This window comes from Schistocerca gregaria, chromosome 2, assembly GCF_023897955.1.
Source record: "Schistocerca gregaria isolate iqSchGreg1 chromosome 2, iqSchGreg1.2, whole genome shotgun sequence".
NCBI lineage: Eukaryota > Metazoa > Arthropoda > Insecta > Orthoptera > Acrididae > Schistocerca > Schistocerca gregaria.
Window position 1 is genome coordinate 37,445,732 of NC_064921.1, and position 24,126 is coordinate 37,469,857.

The window sequence follows — 24,126 nt, forward strand, 5'->3', positions numbered from 1 at the left end:
CAGACAGAGATATAACAAGCGATGAATCACGGAAAAGCAAGTCGCATAGCTGAGTGATGATTTATCGAGACCTTCCCGGCGGCCCGTTGCCCAGGCAGCCCTTGCTTTCAGCCGCCTGGCCTACACGACGAGACGTGCGTAGCCGGCGGCAGGTTGCGTAAGCGGCTCTCCTTCCGCCCAGGAGGAACGAGTCGCTTCTGGCGGGGTCGAGCAACCACGGCGTCACAGCATTTTGCGAACGCAGCAAGGCTATGCACGAGAATATTTGACAGAGCACTGAAACAGTACTAGACACTAAAACCAGGGCAATCCGAGTTCAAATGGCTCTGAGCACTATGGGACTTAACATCTATGGTCATCAGTCCCCTAGAACTTAGAGAACTACTTAAACCTAACCAACCTAAGGACAGCACACAACACCCAACCATCACGTGGCAGAGAAAATCCCTAACCCCCCGGGAATCGAACCCGGGAACCCCGGCGTGGAAAGCGAGAACGCTACCGCACGACCACGAGATGCGGCCGACAATCCGTGTCTAGGACGACATACTTAGCTTTATGAAAGATACGCCACAAGCACGCGAGTTTTATCAAACGTCTTTTGTGCAGGACGTTTTGTACAAAGTTCTTTTACGGCGCAAAGCGGCCGTCAGAGTCGTGCAGGTGGTCGTCGTACACAAAGCAGCTTTAAATATGGGCGCACGCGCCTGACCCCGCGGCTGTTTAGCTGTACACGTCGCCGGCGCCCCTGCCACCGCTGCGGAGAGCCTCGTGCGTTCACCTGTGACTCAGGCTTTGGGAGGAGGAAGCACTGGCTTTCACGTATGATCCACCGCCAGGTCGTTAGAGACGCAACACGTGCTTCGGTTGAATAAAGATGAGGCTGGAAATGGACCACATTTTCAAAGGAACCATTCCACCGATTTTTGGAAAGCACGAACTACTTAAATGTCGCTGCACAGAACCGGAGAGTCAGAGTGACCCGAATGGCACGAAGTAGTCTGGAAGAATGCAGAGGTGCCTAAACCACACCGGCACCAGTCTTGCGAGACGCAGAGCTACGCTTCGTCGACGGATGGTCATACACAACGCGCATTATTCGTGGATGCCGAATAACAAGGATTGCGAAGAGCAGTTCGCTCTATTAGTTCGTAAAATCCAGAGTGCCGTAGGAAAAGGAGCCCAGATGGATGCCGTTTCAGCCAACTTCCGGAACGCATTCGATACAGTTTGGCACTGCCGTTTAGTGAACAAAACACGAACTTGACTAGTGTCGCACCAGACCTGTGACTGGATTTACAAATTCCGCGAAGATACAAGTCAGCAACGTCGGAGGTACCGCAAGACAGTATAACAGGCCCGTTAACGAACGTATTACTGCTGCATTACTCTATTTGTCACAAACCAGGGGAAACAGCGCTAACCGTGAAATAACTATCACCGACCGTTTGGAGCGACCTGAACTCGAAAGGGCACACGAAATTTAGGAGGTGTTAGGCTGAGACTCACTAGAATAACGTTAAGGAGATGTAATTCGTAAAAGGGAAAGGCGGCCTAGAGCACGCGCCACTCCCGAATGCTACGGGGACTGAAGGAGAGGGAGTGCAAACGACAGACGTAAATCTGCACGGAGGAGAGGTTCCGTGGAGGCTGAAATGCTACTGCTTCCTTAAACTCCGCGGACACGGATTCAAAGAGGGGCAGTGAAATTCGTAACCCCTCCTAATGTGCACTTTCTACAGTTTTACTGATGATGATGATGATGATGATGATGATGTTTGGATAGTGGGGCGCTCAACTGCGCGGTTATCAGCGCCCGTACAAATTCCCAACCTTTTGTCAGTCAAATATTGCCATGTGCATGAATGATGATGAAATGATGAGGACAACACAAACACCCAGTCATCTCGAGACAGGTGAAAGTCGCTGACCCCGCCGGGAATCGAACCCGGGACCCCGTGCTCGGGAAACGAGAACGCTACGGCGAGACCACGAGCTGAGGACTACAGTTTTACTGGCTTGTTAATATTTCGGTACGCTTGTTTTATGGCGTATTTCCCTGGAATAGACGCATCACATTTTGCTGTACTGTACCCACGCTACTCTTAAGCTTTTTTTTCTGTGATTAGAAATGAACAGTTGAGGCTGTAAAGTAAACGGGCACTTGTGACACTTACTGTAAATGTATACAGGGCTCGGGAAAGGAGGGGAGGCGGTTGTTAGGTGTGCCTCGTGGCGGCAGGGTGCAGGGGGTCGAGCTGTCAGGATTAGAAAGTGGGTATCGAGGGCTTCCGTTAAATGACGAAACAGGAAATTAGGTGCAATAAAGACGATATGTTTCAATACACGGAGTACAAAAGGCGCTCCTAGGGTCGGAAGTTAGCAGGTTTAGGCCAGCCTCGGAGGTTGAACAATTAAATGAAATGGGCAACGGAAGAGGAAGCTGTTCATGTTGACTTAGGTCGGTGGCCAGTCTTCCGAGAAGACGTCTGTGCTCGTCGAGGTCTGGATTACATGAGAGAGAAGCAAGGGTGTTCTGCACCACAGGACGCTCCGGCGTCCACACACGTGATCGGTGTCGCACGCGCGCTACTGGCTGAAACCAATGGCATGAATTCTCTAGCAGTTTCAGCAGAGGGCTCGGGGCGCCTCCTGTCAGCAGCTTTAGCTGCACAAAACCGCCTCGGTTTTGAAAGGCAAGCGACTTGTGTCACGTAGACACGACGTGAATTACTCTGGGAGAAAACTTGTCAAGATTCCATTGGGTCTTTGAGATAAATTTCTTAAAGCAATTCCCTAAAATATTTCCGTTTCTTGGGTTTTACGATACAGTTTGCTGCATACGACATGTAGCTAATGTATCGAAAATGTTTTTAACTGCGGAAGGAAGATCACGTGTGTATCGATTCTCGAGGTACTACATGAGATATATTAGATATTCTCCGCGACGAGGTCGGCAGCTGGCCGTGACGCGCGCGGCAAACAACAGCCGTCACTGAGACACCAGCGAACGGCAGCCTGCCCGCTTCACGGTTTGCTCACGGCGAGTACCGGACCTACACTGGCCGAAGAGATGCGTTCCGACAAAGGACAGTCGCTGGGCAGTGTCGTGGCCAGAGCCACACCACGACTTCGGCGCGCTGCCAAAAGAACAATGAGGCGAAGGAGGAGGCGAAGACGGAGGCCGACGTGCGACGAACGACACCAGGCGTTACTGACGCTTCCAGGATGCAGTTACACACACACGTGCAGGTCTTTTTATTTTCTTAGACGCTGTCGCAAAACACGTTTACAGAAATTAACGGTGTATCTTCTATACCTCTGACTGAAAGATTGCCAGTTCTGCTTGTAAGTTTAGTAAAAGTGTGTGCTTCTCGTACGCACATGTTGTAGGTGGCATATACCAAAAAAGTGTCTAGCACAGGCAGTGTCATAGTAAACCGCAGACCAAAAAACGATAAAAAAAAGCCCAAAGCTATACAGGCACAGCCTGCTGTCTGCACGACGAACAGTCACAGACTTTCGGCCGGCCTACGTCAGATGCTGGAGACGTGAAGTGGCTGGCGCAGCAATTTGCATGCGAGGACGCCGCGAAAGTTCATTTGCAAAGTTTCAGGTATCTCCGGACAAACTACAGTGCCACCATTGTCGCCGTTGGTGACGTCGTTTCGCCGGAAAGCCCTTACAGTCCCCCACAGTGTCCGGAGTCTGCCCCTCGCAAAATATATTCCCGGTCGTAGATTTGCTTCGGACGAAGAGGTGCCACGCCCCAGTACATTGGTAGTTTGGCAGGCAGCAGCAAACGTTTTTCCGTGAAGGCACTGACTGTTTCGTCCCACAGTGACGTCAATATGTAAACAGTAATTGCGATTACATTCAAAGTAATGAACTGTTCTCCTTCGGCCTCAATTTCATTTGACGCCATTTATACAGGGTGTCTTTTGCATCAAACTGAAACAGCTGATAGTGGATCTGCAACCGATTATATTGAGTAACCAATCATCGGAATCTATATATACTGTGATACGGACACACACAGCGCACACCGCTTAACAACCACGTGACTCGTAGTAATTCTTCAGAGCTGTGACAGCCAGTCTCACTGCACGTATTGCAGTTATGCCGCACTCTCGTGTCGCCTTATGCTGGAGCGAGCAACGCGCGTCCCTGCCCCCCACACAGACGCACTGTGCACGCACTGTGAGGGCCACACGGCGCCCGTGTCGCGTGACCGCCGCACGCATCGCTCCTGAGCCGCGGCCACACAGCTATGCCCGCTGCGGCACACAGCTGGTGACGTGTCCGCGGTGAGGTGTGTCGTCGTGTACAGTGCACGACGCGCAGCTAAACGTGACATATTACTGTCACCAGAGGTGGCACACGTGCATTTAACGTACCGTGTTGGAAGATTTTCCGGTCGTAAACCAGCACGAATGTAGACAGAATGTCTTTCCAGCAGGGCGTCATCCTAACTGGAATAGCTTTATCTCCGCGGATACCGGCTTACGAGACGCGGGGCCGTTCATTCCACAGAGAGCCGGTCAATGTTCCCCCGGAGACACGTCCGACACGGTGTTGGTTCGCGTGGCAACGAGCACCCCACATCCTGCCCAAAAAACGCACAGTCTGGTAATGACGCCAGCAAGCTTTGGGATCAACGGATTCTGAGCCTCGCGTTTATTTCTGACAACGGATTATCCACCGCAGTCCTACAGCATCGAATTTTCTACGGTTTCTATTGTTCGTGCAGGAGGCCTCATAAACCCTGACGATGTTTCCAACAGCTGCAATCCTCGTGCCACCAACATCGGCGGCCGTCAGCAACGGTTTCCTGTCGACGTGTGTGCCAGCATCGTCCCACATCACGGAATGGGACATCACTTGCCACAGTGGCTGGTGTTCCTGCGGTACGTGCTGTCTCAGTTCTAGCGGACTCTACCCCTACCCCTATCCCTTCTTGTCCGTGAGAAGATCAGCCAGCTCCGATATTAATGTCCGCGAGCACCTGACAACACGTAGCTTCATTGTCACACTGGAAGACGTCAAACCTCCAGACTTTTTCCTCTCGTGTTATGTCGACACGTCGGTAAATGAAACCCCCGTAGAAAGTGACGGAGATGTGTTTGCTAGAGTCCGAGCTGCCTGTCTCGTGGTACAACAGACACCACGGATCTTCGAGAGACTGTGCCAGAACTTGGCGGGCCGTTGTCACGTACGCACTGAGAGGGAACAGTTAGTATCAGCTACGCTGTCGTCATGCAGTGTACGCTGTGTATATCCATAGCACACTAATTATGCATTTACGACTACTGCCTCTCAGTACGATCGGTTATGGCCCCACTATCGCCTGTTTCAATTTGACCCAAAAGCTTTGAGACACCCTGTATATACATCCAATAAGAACCTGGAAATTTTTAAATACAACAGCTATAAACAATTTTAGCGATAACTGTAACCGTGTTCCGCAAATGTGTGCCGGCCGTTGTGGCCGTGCGGTTCTAGGCGCTTCAATCTGGAACCGCGTGGCCGCTACGGAGATGGATGTGTGTGATGTCCTTAGGTTAGTTAGGTTTAATTAGTTCTAAGTTTTAGGCGACTGATGACCTCAGGAGTTAAGTCGCATAGTGCTAAGAGCTATTTTGTAATTGTGTCTACAAGAAATACAAACAGCGTATCGCACGTCAATCACGTTCCTGCAAAAACGGAATGCAGGTTTCTCTAAAAGTAGACAAGTAGGGTTATGATAATACCTCCTGACCAAAGGAAGAGAACGAGAATTATGAAGGGCTAACAACGGACTACCAGTAAACGAAATCGGAAAATAATACCTTCCCAGGCTCAACAGAAGGGAAGTTGCAAAACGAGGCCGGCACTCACTACACGATGGAATGGAAATTAAATGTTTCTAAATAGTTATCAATAGTCCTAAGCGGTCAATACGGCTGCGGAACAGGGCTAGAGAAACTGTCAGCAGTACCAAATGCAATTATCGACGCTAGAACTCGAGACGCTACCAACTTCGTCGAGAAGACTCGGAAGATAGCACACAATAAGGGAGGAGCTGTTTTTCGCAACTTTGTTTTAGCGTAACGAAGAACGAGCGGTAACGGAAACTATGCGACGTCGAGAGAAAACACTTAAGCGGCACTCGCTCTCCCTCGAGCACGTCCTGAAATTTCAGAGAGAGTGTTAAATCAGTTTAAGAGACATTTAAATGAGAGGCTGCAGTCTGATCACGAAACGATTCGGCAGGACGGCGGGGGGAGGTGGTCGCAGGTCCGAAAATACCGGCGGCTGGCTGGCTCAGGGTGGCGGCGCTATTTTCAGGAGGTTAGCGCCCGCAGCGGGCTGTACTGTAGTGGCCGGTCGCAGGCCGCCGTGCTGTGTAATCCGACACAGCACACACACACACACACACACACACACACACACACACACACACACACACACCCCGGCGTTCCGAAGCGCGATACGACACATGCTGCGCGCTCCCAACACCGCTGCGCTTCCTTGCCTCGTAGTTATACGGGGTGAGAAAATATGCCGCACTTGGAAATAGGGATGCGATTCTCCATCAAATTACGACGTGAATGCTTATCTAGCAAAACCACATTAGGTGCATTCTGAAAATACATGCACGAAAACGGAACACTGGCACATCGTGCAGCACACAGTGACCGATAGAGGAACGTGGGCCGCCCTGGACTGCCATACCAGCCGCCGCAGCTCGATGAGTACACTGCTGCGACATCAAACCCACATCCACCGTGGAGCTACGGTGTGAATCCTTATCAGGTTCCTTTTTTTATTTTTTAATCGTCGTTCCCTAGTGCTCGTCGTTTATAAGCTAGAAACAATTTTGTCGCATCAGGATAGCCCATCACACGATAGAGGGGTCCATGAAACTGCAGTCACGTGTCTACTAACGGAGCTGTGCGCGACCGTAACTTGGCCTAACAAGTTCGTGTAGGCGGCTCGCCGAGGGAGTAGACGAAGAACGAGTAGGTCGATATGCGTGTGGCGCTTTGTGCGGCCGATACACGAGCCGCTGCCGCTGGTGCGACTGCTGCACGGCGCCCGCAGAGGCGGCAGTGATCGGCGCGTCGGCCGTCGCGCAGTGCCGCGTCCCTACAGCCGTTCCAGGTCTGGTCTGCAGCGGCGCCATCTCACCACCGTGCCACAGTAAGGATCAGCTCCCGCGAGGGACAGGAACGGCCTCGAGTGCAGCGAGTACAACTTTTCATTCGTGATGAACTTCAACTCGCGCCTCACCTCACGATGTTGTGCGGATTCACTTGTCCGTCACGAGCAGCGTCGTGTACATCAAACTGCGGACCGAAGAAAGTTGCGCCGACGTTGTGCGACGTTTCACCGGGGAACTCAAATTTATACAACTCAAAGGCGACTTCGGAGCTGTTTCGGTCCATCACGCAGGGTTCGGGCTCCGCACCCTGCGCGCTTTTGAACTTGGTTTTCAAGTACCGCAGGCCGTGGTCGCATCTGCCTTTCCACCTTACAGAAATGTCGACAGCAACGTGGCGTACACCAGATAAAAGTGGAACTGAGAAAACAAGTGCAGTTTTATTTGAAGAGTGGCAGCGTGCGCGAGATCGTCACGTACCACAGTGAGCCGCGAACTGGTGGGCGGGCTGTGGCCAGCGAGACCTCCGCAGACGTCCAACTCGCACGCCGGCAGGAGACGCCGCTGCCGTGCCCCCTGCCACCTGCGTCGCTGGCGGGCGCTGGAGGGGGCGGCCACTCACTCGACTCCCTCTCCGTCACGTCTGACGGAAACGACGCCCTAGGCCGCCTGCCGGAACCCGGGACACGACGTTACAGTTGCGACCGACATCGATTCGGACACTGTACCGATGTCCGGTCTCCTTCCGGAACAACACGTTAGGAGCTAGAACTCGAGCTGCTACCTGATCACAGTGAATGCCGCCGCTTCGGCCGCCTCGCGCGGTCTGTCCCGGCTAGATGCCAGAGCTGCATTCCGTGCCTGGACAGCAGGAGTGCCGGGACAGTGGCATCGCCTCGCTACAACATTACTGGTGTCAATACTACGCGGGCGCCCTATACACTAGCGACGCTGCCCCGCGATACACTTCACGCGGCTGACACAGGCGTGCCCCTCTTACAACAAGTGCGTATCGACAGTTCTCTTAGCCCATTTGGATGTATGCCTTTCGTCTCCCACGCATCGGGTTCTGGTATCAGAGCGGCGATCCTGACCGGTGAAAGGTTACTTGTCGGCGACGTGCAACACCTTTCGGATGCGAGAGTCACACTCTTCGGCATACGAATTGTTAACGTGTACGCTTGCTCAGAATCGGGGAAGCGAACGCTGTGCCTTCCTTACGGACGCCGTCTCACCTGTTTTGGAGCAGCAACAGGCAGGGGTGCCGGGTGGTAGTTTCAGTTCGACCCCCCACCCCAAACACGAGCCGCCGCGCACACCTCGCCGTCACTGTCCACCAGACGCCTCCACCTCCTGGACGCGAGGGAACACATCCGCAGTGGCCGTCCCAGTTCCACGCACTCCGACTCATACTCCGGTCGCCTCGATCGCTTTTATAGCTCGTGCTCGCTGCTGGGAGGAACCCGACTGGCAGAGATTTGACCCGTCGCTTTTCCCGAACGTGCACCGTCTCCCTCGATCGCCAGACGGTGTGACACGGTAGGGGTGTCTGGAAGCTGAATGTGGTCGTACTGGCGCCTGCCGGCTGCCGGCAGCTTACCGACCTCACCTGGGACTCACACCGGCGCCGCCGTCACCCGTCCTGCGCAAAACCTGCCCACCTCTGGGCCGTGATGGCGCAGCGCACACACTCGAAAACTTGGGGGAGGCAGTCCTCGGACTTTCATTACCGAGTGTCGAGGAACTGCGCTGCGAGGCCGTTTCCGCCTGAACGATGTACAGCAGTGAACCGCGCCAATGTGCCACATACCAGAGCTCTCGCCTGGTGCGAGCCTGCACTTGTGACCGTACGGCTCTGGAAGCTCCGTACATGTAGCACCTTCTAGCCGACAGGCGACGGCGGCGCTGGGCCCTGAGTCGCACCGCCACTGATAATGAAGGCAGGCAACACGACACCCGATGTGGCTCTGGACGCGCCTTTCAGGACTGGGAAAATTACTTCGAAAATATCCTGAATGTGGACGCCAGGATTAATAGTGTCGCGACCGCAGCATCAGGAGAAGAATAATTGTACAGAGGCAATGGAGTGACAATCTCAGTAGCGGAGAATGAACGGCCGAGCATGGAAAAGGTAATAGGAGTCATAAACACGCTTAAGAGAGGAAAGGCACTAGGAACAGCTGCAGAGATGCTAATAGAGGGAGGAGAGAGCCTGCAAGGGAAAGTGTACCACAGACTCTGTTTACTTTGGATACTGCAGAATAGAAACCCAATGAGATGCGGCAACTATGCCAACCACGTACAACTTATAACGTCCTGAGCACTTCGCTGCTGAAGCGGATAACGGCGTACGTGGAGGACGAGTTGGCGTCACCTGGAACCCTATCTAACGAATAACGCGATTTATTCAACTGATATGAATGTAATATAAATCGGGAAAATAATGCCCTTAACGAAACTTCCTGACAGATTAAAACTGTGTGCCGTCCAAGACTCGGACTCGGGACTTTGCAAACGTCCGGAGTTCTAGTCTGAGTCCGGCACACAGTTTTAATCTGCCAGGAAGTTTCATATCAGCGCACACTCCGCCGCAGAGTGAAAGAGCCATGTTGCTCGCCCCAGTTTGTTCTCTGTGTTTCGCCTGTCTGTTCTCTCTCGCCTGTGGGTCGATGTGTGTAGAACTCGCTGTCTGTACAACGGTATGAGCTTTAATGTTACAATATATTTCCTTTCAAAAATACTTCTCCCTCCACGTGAAATTTATTTAAAGGTAATAATACTGCTGCCGACTGCCTATCTGGCTTCGACTGTTTCGGTGACGCTCAGTCCGCCATTACGTGTACTAAAGAATATTTCAGTGTTTGCTAGATTCACTCGCCAAAGGCAAATATTCTCAAGTGTTTTTATGAATTTTTATATTCAGTTCTCAAAATTAAAGTTAGTTAATATTTTTGATTACGAAACTTATTCAGAGGTTTAACACCGCAAGGCTTAGGTGAGGCTTAATTTCTGGTTTAAAATATTTTGAGTTAATTCAAAGAATTAAAAGTTAGATCAATTCTTAAAGAGATAAAGAAGAATTTTTTTGTTATTACTTCAATAATACGCAGGTTTTTGTACCATTAGATTAATTTGCTTGGAAAAGAAATCATTTCATGCTCTACATTATCGCTGAGTTAGTGCAGGCTACGATACGTTGTCATTTGTTGAAGGAGAGCGTAACATTTCCAGGCAATAAGCTTTTGCCAGCGTATTGACATTACGTCACGCAACGTATATTTAAGACGCATTTACTCGCGCTCAAAATATAAGTGGCGTTCCAAAAACAATATTCAGAGTTTATACTGACATGATACATTATCATCGCTGCAGGTTGCGCGCATTTCAAACCACACGTAGCGATCTCGACTGACTTATACAAAATAACTAAATTAATTCTACACCACAACAGTTACGCAGAAAGGAGGTAACGCTACAAACTATAAAGGTTTAGAAATATTAAATCAATATCAGACCAACTACATATATTAAGACAAGTTGTGTCCAACAGATAGGAAATTCGCAGAAATGTTCGCTGCCTTTTTGTAAGCTTCCAAAAAGCCTACGATAGTATGAACAAAAAAATGGCTCTGTGCACTATTGGACTTAACATCTGTGGTCATCAGTCCCCTAGAACTTAGAACTACTTAAACCTAATTAACTTAAGGACATCACACACATCCATGCCCGAGGATTCGAACCTGCGACCGTAGCGGTCACGCGGATCCAGACTGAAGCGCCTAGAACCGCACGGACAGATAGTGTGAACATCCAAGCAACATGGCAAGAACTGGAAGGAGCCCAAGTTCTCAGAAAACGAGTAAAATGTATACAAGAGAGAACGTGCACGGTGAAAGTGAACTGGAATGTCACAAGTTCGAGGCGAGAACTGGAGGGCGACAGCGAGACTGCCTCTTCCCCCTTCTGTTTCATCTGCCCTGGAAGAAGCACCGAAAAAAGTAAAAAAATCTGGAGGCACGAATTCATCTGGGTAGAAGAATCAATACTCTGGCTTATGCAGATGATGTAGTTTTATTAGCACACAACGAGAAAGATCTGATTCAGAAGGCAAGAGCGTTAATCGAAGAGGGAATGAGAGCAGGCCCGAAGACGTTGACGGGTGGGACCAAAAAACCTCTCACTGAGCAGTGAAACCGATGATACCCTTTAGAAGTAATTGTAAAATCTCAGAAAATGGAAAAACAAATATCGCAGGAAAGTGATGATGTAGACTAGGAAATAATGGCAAGAATTCAACCAAGAAACAGGTCAAAATTTGTCCTCGGAAAGCTACCCAAGTATCGGCTTCTACGGAGAATCACGAACTGCCGGACTGCGCTACAACCTGTGATCCTCTAGCGAGCAGAGACCTGGATTCTAAAGCAAAAGAGTTGAAAGGAGACTACTTACAGTCGAGAATGCTATTCTGAGACAGATTTCTGGACCAGGGAAGGATCGAGTCGTAATGCGTGGTGGAAGAAGACGTCGTATGTAAGACACCGAGGGGAGGACAACGGCAGACAGGGACTGAAGACATCACAGAAGATAGGAGTTCGACGGGAACAGCTGGAAGAAAAAACAAGCGAAGCGAAGAAGATGGGGGAAGCTGACGGCGAAGTCAAAGGCACACTGTGGGCTGTGTGGCTATCCTAGTAAGTAAGCAAGCGAAGAAGACGGGGGGAGCTGACGGCGAGGTCAAAGGCACACTGTGGGCTGTGTGGCTACCCTAGTAAATAAGCAAGCGAAGAAGATGGGGGGAGCTGACGGCGAGGTCGAAGGCACACTGTAGGCTGTGTGGCTATCCTAGTAAGTAAGCAAGCGAAGAAGACGGGGGGAGCTGACGGCGAGGTCAAAGGCGCACTGTGGGCTGTGTGGCAGTCCTAGTGAGTAAGCAAGCGAAGAAGATGGGGGGAGCTGACGGCGAGGTCAAAGGCACACTGTGGGCTGTGTGGCTACCCTAGTAAATAAGCAAGCGAAGAAGATGGGGGGAGCTGACGGCGAGGTCGAAGGCACACTGTGGGCTGTGTGGCTATCCTAGTAAGTAAGCAAGCGAAGAAGACGGGGGGAGCTGACGGCAAGGTCAAAGGCACACTGTGGGCTGTGTGGCAGTCCTAGTGAGTAAGCAAGCGAAGAAGACGGGGGGAGCTGACGGCGAGGTCAAAGGCACACTGTGGGCTGTGTGGCTGTCCTAGTGAGTAAGCAAGCGAAGAAGATGGGGGGAGCTGACGGCGAGGTCAAAGGCACACTGTGGGCTGTGTGGCTATCCTAGTAAGTAAGCAAGCGAAGAAGATGGGGGGAGCTGACGGCGAGGTCAAAGGCACACTGTGGGCTGTGTGGCTATCCTAGTGAGTAAGCAAGCGAAGAAGATGGGGGAGCTGACGGCGAGGTCAAAGGCACACTGTGGGCTGTGTGGCTACCCTAGTAAATAAGCAAGCGAAGAAGATGGGGGGAGCTGACGGCGAGGTCGAAGGCACACTGTGGGCTGTGTGGCTGTACTAGTAAGTAAGCAAGCGAAGAAGATGGGGGGAGCTGACGGCGAGGTCAAAGGCACACTGTGGGCTGTGTGGCTATCCTAGTAAGTAAGCAAGCGAAGAAGATGGGGGAGCTGACGGCGAGGTCAAAGGCACACTGTGGGCTGTGTGGCTATCCTAGTAAGTAAGCAAGCGAAGAAGATGGGGGAAGCTGACGGCGAGGTCAAAGGCACACTGTGGGCTGTGTGGCTATCCTAGTGAGTAAGCAAGCGAAGAAGATGGGGGAGCTGACGGCAAGGTCAAAGGCACACTGTGGGCTGTGTGGCTATCCTAGTAAGTAAGCAAGCGAAGAAGATGGGGGGAGCTGACGGCGAGGTCAAAGGCACACTGTGGGCTGTGTGGCTATCCTAGTGAGTAAGCAAGCGAAGAAGATGGGGGAGCTGACGGCGAGGTCAAAGGCACACTGTGGGCTGTGTGGCTATCCTAGTAAGTAAGCAAGCGAAGAAGATGGGGGGAGCTGACGGCGAGGTCAAAGGCACACTGTGGGCTGTGTGGCTATCCTAGTAAGTAAGCAAGCGAAGAAGATGGGGGAGCTGACGGCGAGGTCAAAGGCACACTGTGGGCTGTGTGGCTATCCTAGTAAGTAAGCAAGCGAAGAAGATGGGGGGAGCTGACGGCGAGGTCAAAGGCACACTGTGGGCTGTGTGGCTATCCTAGTAAATAAGCAAGCGAAGAAGATGGGGGGAGCTGACGGCGAGGTCGAAGGCACACTGTGGGCTGTGTGGCTACCCTAGTAAATAAGCAAGCGAAGAAGATGGGGGAAGCTGACAGCGAGGTCAAAGGCACACTGTGGGCTGTGTGGCTATCCTAGTAAGTAAGCAAGTGAAGAAGATGGGGGGAGCTGACGGCGAGGTCGAAGGCACACTGTGGGCTGTGTGGCTATCCTAGTAAGTAAGCAAGCGAAGAAGATGGGGGGAGCTGACGGCGAGGTCAAAGGCACACTGTGGGCTGTGTGGCTGTCCTAGTGAGTAAGCAAGCGAAGATGATGGGGGGAGCTGACGGCAAGGTCAAAGGCACACTGTGGGCTGTGTGGCTATCCTAGTGAGTAAGCAAGCGAAGAAGATGGGGGAGCTGACGGCGAGGTCAAAGGCACACTGTGGGCTGTGTGGCTATCCTAGTGAGTAAGCGAAGAAGATGGGGGAGCTGACGGCGAGGTCAAAGGCACACTGTGGGCTGTGTGGCTATCCTAGTGAGTAAGCAAGCGAAGAAGATGGGGGAGCTGACGGCGAGGTCAAAGGCACACTGTGGGCTGTGTGGCTATGCTAGTGAGTAAGCAAGCGAAGAAGATGGGGGAGCTGACGGCGAGGTCAAAGGCACACTGTGGGCTGTGTGGCTATCCTAGTGAGTAAGCAAGCGAAGAAGATGGGGGAGCTGACGGCGAGGTCAAAGGCACACTGTGGGCTGTGTGGCTATCCTAGTAAGTAAGCAAGCGAAGAAGATGGGGGGAGCTGACGGCGAGGTCAAAGGCACACTGTGGGCTGTGTGGCTATCCTAGTGAGTAAGCAAGCGAAGAAGATGGGGGGAGCTGACAGCGAGGTCAAAGGCACACTGTGGGCTGTGTGGCTATCCTAGTAAGTAAGCAAGCGAAGAAGATGGGGGAGCTGACGGCGAGGTCAAAGGCACACTGTGGGCTGTGTGGCTATCCTAGTGAGTAAGCAAGCGAAGAAGATGGGGGAGGTGACGGCGAGGTCAAAGGCACACTGTGGGCTGTGTGGCTATCCTAGTAAGTAAGCAAGCGAAGAAGATGGGGGGAGCTGACGGCGAGGTCGAAGGCACACTGTGGGCTGTGTGGCTATCCTAGTAAGTAAGCAAGCGAAGAAGATGGGAGGAGCTGACGGCGAGGTCGAAGGCACACTGTGGGTTCTGAGTTAATCAGCATCGAGGCAGGCAATCAGGTCGATGTGAAGGGCAAATTCGAGGAGCCCTCCAGAGATGGTGGCGCCACATGTGGTCACCGTTTGGCTTTCTAAAATCCAACCCGAGCCAACCGAAAGCTCGAAACGCATCGCGCGCCATCACTTGCTCTTCGAGAACAGCCCACACTGATTATCTGTCTGGCACGCCGCTTCAATTTTCGTGCACAACGACCTGATTGGCGAACTCCAATGCTAACCGACTTGAAAACAGCGTAACGGACCGAATTTTTTAAGTTGTTTTGAAAATAGCACGCCAGTGTATGTTGGCAAGATGTGCATTTCCCCCTTCCTTTTTGCTATGCGTTTTTAATGTACGATTTTAAATTTGAAATATTCAATTAATGACTTGCAAGTGCACGTTTGGTATTCTGCGGTAATCTCTTGCCAAATGAAGTAATGTTAAATCTTTAGGTGAACATGTACATAGAGGGCGTTCCCAGCCCGTGTCATACCGAGGTCTGCTGTATAGGTGAATGTAAACAGCGGCTTCAGTTATTGTGATCGTTTCATTGCTTCTGTTTCTGTTAATAACCTGACACCAGTGACTACGAGCTTTAATTTGTACTCTAAAGGTATGTTCTTACCAACAGCTGGTTTATACTCAGGTGTATTTGTGGTCTTTTGTTTCTTATTCACTGATCGCTATGTGAAATGTTTAACTTCCAGCACTGAAGATGATCATTATATGATCAAAAATCGATTTTGCTGTTAATAAATCATCAAAATTACGACCAAAGGTGAACTTCCTTCTAATTCTCTTAGTTATTTCTCGGCGCAAACTACCCTGCAGTAACAGCCTTACAAGGTTCCCAGACTCTCTCCGGCCGCCCTGTCTGTAGGCAGGGGTGGTCCGCTTGAACTCTTCAGAACAGTCACATCTCTAGAACAACAACAGGTATCGAAAAACAATTTTTACGTGTACGAATGGAGCGCAGAGGCTTATGATAGTAAATACTGTAAGACTTTGGGAAAGGTATGCAAATATTATTTTCAACCTTTTTTTTTGATGGACATCCCGTATTATTTCTTACACGATCGAAACACGAAAAACCAAAAGAAGGATGACGTTGGTTGCATCACAATACGGCAATTATATCCTGATAAGGTGCAAGGTGAAGCCGACACTCGAAATAAACGAAATGGACGGTTGTTGCACGTTCCTAGAGGCAAGCGTGAATGCCACGTTGTTCGTAAGGCCGATGCGATTGACGTACTGCGATGCGCTCTAGTGGTTGCCATTTATACTGTTATTAAATTTGAAACTGTTCAAATGTGTGTGAATTCCTAAGGGAGCAAACTGCTGAGGTCATCGGTCCCTAGACTTACACACTACTTAAACTAACTTATGCTAAGAACGACACACACACGCATGCCCGAGGGAGGATTCGAACCTGAGGCGGGAGACGCCGCGCAGTCCGTGACATGGCGCCTCTAACTGCGCGGCCACTCCGGCCGGCTGTTATTAAGTGGACTGGAATCAGTGCAGATGTCCAGTCACACACGATGAACAATTAGGAAAGGGTTTACTCTTTGGTGCCCCATTGATCTTCTACAGTACTAGAATGGACACGATGGTAATGAAAGACCGAATATGACCGTCCAGATTAACGATAATTTTAGTCCCACCGAGGATGTAACAGAGGAGTAAATGTTGGTTCTGTGTAGTTGTCTAACTGGACGTCTGTATTGGTTCCAGTCTACCTATTGTAAATAGCAACAAGTACAGCGTATGTTGCATCGTAGTACTGCAATTACATCGCGATTACGCTTGCATCTCGGGATGTCCAATAGGCGTTTCTTTTATTTCAAGCGTCAACTTCACTTTGCGCTTTCTCGGGATGTAACTGACGTATTGCGATGCGCCAACGGCATTCTTTTTGTGGTTTTTCGTGTTGCTGACTGAGTAAGAAATAATAAGGGATGTCCATTACAAAAAGTTGAAAATAATATTTGCTTACGTTTCAGGAATTGGTATAGTATTTACTTTCACAAGACTTGTATTAGATTCATATTCAATATGTATTGTTGTTGCAGAGATGATTACGCTGAAGCCTTAAGTGATTTCCGGGCGGTTCGAGTCACAGTAATGACGACCTGCTTCGCCTGCTGGCTACGTGGTAACCTGCAGCGAGTGTCTCGCGGCAGTGGCGAAGGCGCGACGCAACCGCGGAGCTGTGCCGCGTTGGAGCGCGGTGACGTACGCCCACTCGCTCACTGAGCTGCCAGCTCAGCTGCTCGCACCGGGTGGATACCTGGACGTGGCCGGGGGCGGGGGCGGCGGCGGCGGCTGCGGCGGCGGGCCCGTGTCTCGGTGTCTGCCTCCGTATCTGCCGGAAGGGGGAGGCGAGGGGAGGGGAGCGGCACTGCCCTCCCCCCCCCCCCCCCCCCACCCGACTCCCATGCTGCGGACCACATACCTCGGAGAGAGCGAACGCCGCGCCACGCCGCGCAGCGCAGCCCTAGAAAACACAGTGTCTCCCCTCCCCTCAGCCTGACGTGTGCACCAGCGTTTCCAACAACTTCCATTTTAGATACTAAAACGCGACAACAGCGAAACTTATTCCCAATGTGCTACGAGACTTTACATTAGTACTGTATCTGGTGTTTGCGTGCGTGTCGTTCTGCGTCTCTTGCCCTGCTGTCCTCATTTTGTGGGTTTACTCCACTGGGAAGATGGAGGTCTCGGAATTTTTAGATTTATGTACCTAAAATTATTTTGCTGGTCAGGCAGTAAAACTCGTCACATACGTTTCGTTATTCAGGTTCACTCTGCCACGCGTAAATTAAGACGCTCTGCACCTCAGTATATATATAATTGGTTGCTGGCAGCGCGGCGCCTGCTGCAGCCCACTGAGCGAGTGGGCGTACGTCACCGAGCTCCCAACACAGCACAGCTCCACCGTTACGTTCTCTAAACACGTCGAGCCATCGGCACTGCCGCGACACACTCACTGGAGTTTATGACATTTTCGTTACGAAATTCATACTGCTCTGTCGCCACTATTTGATAACGTGATCGCAGTGAAATAGGACTACTGGAAATGGTGTTCATGTCCACGTGTTGCTCCGATCAAATACGCATGCGGTTACAATTATTTCGACATGTTTCAACCATTTCGTCGAAACTACGCATTTGCATTTCGGTGTCGTGTGTGGCAGTTCGTGTTCACAGGTGAGTGTGAGCCGTTGCAGCCACTGTCCTGGGTGTCTAGTGTCGTTTTCGTGTGAACTCAGCTTTTATCTACGTCTGGTCGAAATTAACTGAAGCACGAGGAATCCCTATACGAACATTCGATAAATTCTCAAGTGCCAAGATCACTAAGATCTCATCGTAGATGATCAGTTTCGGCAATTCTCTGTTGCCATCTTCGGATCAGCAAAAGATGGGACCAAATACGATGTGTTTACATCATTACGTAATCTCCTCTACGAGGAGGACGTAATCATAACATTTTCGGTCCCATCTTTCGCAGATCGGTGATATAAGGGAATAAGTGAATTTACCGATCTCGACAGTTGGGAACTTGTTGAGTGTGGATTATACTGCAGATTGCCGCGACGCTGATGACGTCAGAAGTGTACTATCCAGATACGTAAGATGAGGGTCCGTTGTGGCACTCGACCACTCCACAGCTGCTCAGCAGGTCTCTGCGGAAAGCTCGCAACCAGCTGACCAGTTGACGCGGCTTGAAACCCGAGAGTATTTTATCAATGGATATCGCCGCAAGAGCACGGATTCGTGCCCACTCAAAACAGCAGCACCCGTACCGTCGAACCACAAAGAAACAGAGAGAGACAAACGACGCGAAAACAACATGGAGGCACAAATATCGAAGGTAAGCAAATCACAAAAAGAGCACGCACTTACTACGAACACACACACACACACACACACACACACACAGGGAAACATCTTGACAAACGCAGGGCTTCTTCACAGCGTAAAAGTCAGAAAACATATTACTATCACTTGTCATGCGAATTTGTTGGTTGGTTTGCGGAAGGAGACCAGACAGCGAGGTCATCGGTCTCATCGGATTAGGGAAGGACGGGGAAGGAAGATGCCCGTGCCCTTTGAAAAGAACCATCCCGGCATTTGCCTGGAGCGATTTAGGGAAATCACGGAAAACCTAAATCAGGATGGCCGGACGTGGGATTGAACCGTCGTCTTCCCGAATGCGAGTCCAATGTCTAACCACTGCGCCACCTCGCTCGGTGTCATACGAATTCTCCAGTGTCGCAAGCAGTAGAGGAACACTCAGGTCATCACGTGGGAATATTCGCTAGCACACCCTCAGGAGTCTCTCGGTCGCCTGACCGGGAAAGGTTTCCCCCACCTGCCCACAGTATACCATTTCCTCGCGGTTTTTCCTAAGCGGTCGAATACAGCCGGCTCTAGTGAGCCTGTGTGTGTGTGTGTGTGTGTGTGTGTGTGTGTGTGTGTGTGTGTGCAGCGTGCTGTCGGTTTCTGCCGTACGATGACGAGGGACGGGAGACGGCTAAAGGCCGGTTCCCACTAGAGCGCTGCAGCGCGTCGTGCGGCAACGGCAGCGGCAAGCGTTTTCCGCTTTGACACGGCGGCTCGCGGAATTGGCGTTCCCATCTGGAAGCGGCAGATGCTAGCGGTAGCCAATGACGGTCAGCCACTGAGGTACGGGGCGGGACCCGCTGAAACGGCCGGTGCGTTTGATTAATTAAGCCAGCGGCGGCAGGCAGCCTGCTCCTCCAGAGCAGCGCCAAGGTGGCTGCTTGCACGCACACGCACTCACGCACGCACGCACAAACACTCCCCTAAGCTGTAAGGCACGCGAGATACATCCGATGGCGAGATTCAGACCGTAACAACTCCTGAAAGTCAGATGTCGAGCACAGCTGCGTCATCTAAATCCGCTGTGTATTGCGGAAGAATAACAACATTAACCTAGATGTACAACAGAAAATCCAGAGGCACACGTTTCTGTACCGTCATACAGATAATTTTTTGTACTGGCCTATTTGAATCAAGTGTATCTACGGTGTTCTATTTTACAAACGCGTTGTTTGTGTGTAATACAGAACGTGAAACGTAAGACAGTGCACCTTGTGAGTGGAACGTGCAGAGGGTGCACTGAATGTGGGTGATGGGGAACAGCTGGGCTTCATTCCCTTCTCACCACTGCCGCGCCACATCCCAGAGAGGCGCGAACCGCGTACTCGCCCTCACAGTGACGCCTCTTCTGATAGCTTCCTTTCCTTCTCGGTGAGCGCGCTTACCTGGAAGAAGAAGAAAAAAAAAGTGCTTTCAATAACAGAAGCACAGAACATACTTTCGACCTGTGAAATTATTCATAAAAGACATTTCAAACACAGTAATTTAGAAGAACATTGGAGCCTGCATGTTGCAAACTTGAGACAGATTGGCCACAGTCGATATCGTGATGTTATACATACACATACATACACACACACAATATGGGTGATGAAATATGTTTCCGTTACACTCTTTTTTGCGTCGTATACATTTGTATGAGGCGTATAACACCCACTGTTGTAGATGTAGCTATGGATCAAGAGAGGGACGAGATTCTAGTAGCGGTATGCGTCGACAATGATGACCAGGAGTGATCTTTTTATGAACTTTTCATATACTTTTTTTTCGGAGCCATGCACAATCAGTATCTCGCTGTAGGCAAATTCAGTACAAATTTTGTTGTTGTTTCTTATAATCAATATTTTGTTGTAGACGACTTGCATGCGACGGATCGGTGGTCCCAAAACAACAGTTCCGGTGAGAGCGAAATACCGGATCAGCAGCATGAGAGGGTGAATGCTGAAAGGCAGTGTGACTTCTCCCTTCTGCAACAGGAGATGGAGGTATTTGATTGGGTGGAAGAACTACCAAAAAGATAGACTGAACTGCACAATTCTGGGACCCAGAGTGAAAAAAGTGATTATAATCTGATCGTCATTGTTACAGCATATAATCGTTATTCTGGAATGATGATGTACTCAACTGTTTTTAGTTAACAGCACATATTTAAAAAATCTTGAGCATTGTACTTAATTTTTTGTGCTATTCATATGTTACGGAGGTGCCACGAACACCGCCACAACACCTGTTTACTGTGGCACGTGTACATAAAGTGGCGCCGGCCGCGGTGGCCGAGCGGTTCTAGGCGCTTCAGTCTGGAACCGCGCGACCGCTACGCGTTCAGGTTCGAATTCTGCCTCAGGCATGGCCAACCTCTACTAGTGGAGGCAGTCATTCGTAACTCCGGTTTTGATAATAAAGACACTCAATCACCTTTCATGCAATAAGCGTTGACAACCATTTAAAAGGTGTATGAGAAAATGTCAGTCTTCTGTAAACATTCATATATATGTACAACTTATCAAACGATACCCAATCCCTGTTTTAAATCACGGTAAAGTATGTAGATGAGTGCTTGTAAGGTGCGAAATTATAGCCACCTTACAAATGATGTGGTCAATTGTCATATCTGTGAGCTCCCGTTAGATACAAACTCCTCATAGGGGGCCCTATCATCTTACGCGGTGCATCTAAAAATGCATGCAATTTGTAATATCAGTTTCCTCGATACATACGCGTTTTCTTCCACGATTTAAGTGGGTATGACACTCACTATCTTGCTGAGCAATTGGCTAATTTCAGTCAGTAGAAAAATGAGGTGAGTGTCCTGCGTGAGGGAGTTGAGATGTGTAGTTCATTCCCCAAAAACTACGCTCCGCCTGCTGGACATGCTATGTTTTTTGCACGTCTCACTCCAGAAACTCGCTGAAACTTTATCTCGGGGGGATCAACATATACCCGATCTGCATACCCTATGAGGAAAAGTTTCAGCTTGTGACTAGGAAAGGAGTTTTCCCTTATGAGTATCTGGATAGTAAGGCGAAACTCGACGAAAGCAGGCTACCCGACATATCTGCATTTACCTGTGCTCTCACAGGGAATGCCATAACTAGTGCTGATTATGAGCGTGCCATGAATGTCTGGCGGGAATTCAACATCTCCCGTTTGGGTGGATGCGCAAGACTATACATGGACATTTGGACCTCGCCTTTTATTACACGGCACCTGGGTTAGCCTGGGGACGCAGTCATCAAGAAACAAAGTACAGCATCAAACTTTTGACTGATGCTGATATCCTCCTTTTCTTTGAGCTTGGAATTCGTGGGGGACTTTGCCAGTGTGTCCGTAGTCACGCCAAGGCAAATAATCCATGCATGGGTGCGGGCTTCAACACATCTCTCGATTCAAGTTACGTTCTATATTTGGATGTGAATAGCTTACATGTGCATCTCGTGATGCAGCCACTGCCAGTTGGTAGGTTTCAATGTGTGCTCGGAAACGAATTAGAGGCATTAGGTGGAAAAATATGTTGTCTGGTGGCTGATTCTGATGTAAGGTATGTGGTGGAAGCAGCGCTCATATTCCCTGTTAGTATGTGTGAATGACAAGCAACTTGCCATTGTATCCAGAGCAGCATGTTCTCTAAGGAAGCACTATCCCTAAGCCGATGACCACTGTTGGACACAAGCAGAGGTACGTAACACAATATCGTAGTCTCTAACACGGTCTCAGCTTAAGGATTGAAGTAGGTAGAATTACCCGGGTGATCTCGTTAAATCAGTCCCCCTGATTGCTGGAGTATATTGAGTTAAATACCGAAAACGAGGGCGGCCGCGACTATTTATTCTGAAAACGTTTCTTTTGTAAGTTAATGAGTAATTCCATTTTCGGTGAGACCACGAAGAACGTAAGATATGAAAGCGATATTTTTATTAGAGCCAAACGAGAGGGGCGTTGGGGCACAAGAGAGTGCACTGGCAGACCAAATTTTGAGTGGGACACTATTTTCAACGAGAACTTTGTTGCTGTGGAGATGTGTAAGGTTTTGGTAGAGTTTACGAAACCAATCTATTTGGGTATTTGTATACTAGACTACTCCCAGCTCCACAAGTACTCCTTCCAAAACGAGTTTGCTCAAACTCATTTCGAGGTACCAAAGTTATTTTATATGGATACAGATAGCTCCATCTACTGGGTGAAGAAGAACTGCGATCAATATCAAGTAATTAGGTGTCATGGTAACGAATTGGACACATCGGGATACACAGCCGATAATCCTTAAGGCAAACTTCCTCAGAACAAGTTGGTTATTGGCTTAATGAAAGATGAGGTGGATGGATGGCCAGTGGTGGAATTTGTGGGTCTAAGATCCAAAATGTTTGCATATCGTTCAATAGATGGAGCCACCCAGATGCGGGCTAAGGGTGTGTGACATACGGCATCACGCGTCCTCACGGTCGCAGACTACGTGCAGTGCCTGTACGGTGGAGTTCGTGGTGCTTCGCCACAACCTCCGCATTTGGTACAGCAAACTAGTATTCGATCGCCAGGTCACAAGATGTACTGTGTGCTGTGATCTAAAGTCGGATTGTCACCTCATGACGATAAAAGAGCCATTTGTGATGACGACATCGAAGCCATCCCGCACGCACCCAGTTTGCTTCAGGCACGCAAGAGGTGGAGTCTCCGACAGTGTGAATGAGGGAGTGGGTGGGTGGGTGAGAGCTTGTGTCGAATAATGTGGCCCTCTTACCATAGTGTAGATGTTGTCTGTGTGTGATGTGCCTGCGTGTGTGAGTGCTTGATAGTGCATTTGTGTGTGGATACCCGCGTAAATAAATTCAGTTTACTGCTTTTCTCAGTAACTAGCACAATACCTACTCATCAATATACATGCAGCATGTATAGGAAAAAAATTATAAAAAAGTAAAAAGTGTGCATTATACAGGGTGAATCGTGAATTTACTCTCAAAATCTTATCTTAAAGAATTTACTTTATTTACTAGCGATTCATCAAGAACATTAACACATTTAAGCGTGGAAGTAGTTGCCAGGGAGTAACTGATGAAAATGAAAGTACCTTTAACAAATGGCAATTTTATTCATAAAAGCCTTTTCGAAACAGATTTAAAATTTATAGGCAGAAAAGCACCCTCGAAATGTCAAGTAACAATATATTCAGAGGCAGAAATAACAATTTTTTAAATATATAGTATGAGCTTTCGTGCTGAGAACCTTGCCGCTCCCTTGTAACACGGCCGTAGTTACGACCTCTCATAACCACCTCTGAAAGACTACACCGGTGCAAATCTGCAACACATCAGATTACTTTTAAACTAAAAACTTTAACAAAATCACTCGAACTACGTAAGAGGGATGGAAATGGTACAAAACACTCACATTAAAAATTATTTGCCACCGAAAAGTGCAACTTGTTTTTAAAAGAACTCTTACGGTGTAAGGGTGGCACTTTATATAGTAAAATGAACATTTAAATAAAATCCATGAAATGCAGTTTTACATAAAATGTACCGACATGCTCTACGTTACACGTATACCACCTAGCAAGATGAGCGAACGACAGACACTCACTGCCGCACAAATGCGAACGAGAGACAGACCAGCAACTGGCGACGCAAGGCTGACTTA

The 24,126-nt window shown here is 49.6% G+C and overlaps 1 protein-coding gene and 1 long non-coding RNA gene across 2 annotated transcripts in view; one reads left to right on the plus strand and one right to left on the minus strand.

Moving 5' to 3' along the window:
• LOC126336273 (uncharacterized) overlaps positions 1–24,126 on the minus strand; it is a 737,143-nt gene that overhangs the window by 475,032 nt on the left and 237,985 nt on the right. The window lies entirely within an intron of this gene.
• Positions 13,127–14,149, plus strand: LOC126336274 (uncharacterized). Its single transcript, XR_007564940.1, has 3 exons — positions 13,127–13,332; positions 13,487–13,563; positions 14,094–14,149. It is a non-coding gene; the product is annotated as an uncharacterized LOC126336274 (long non-coding RNA).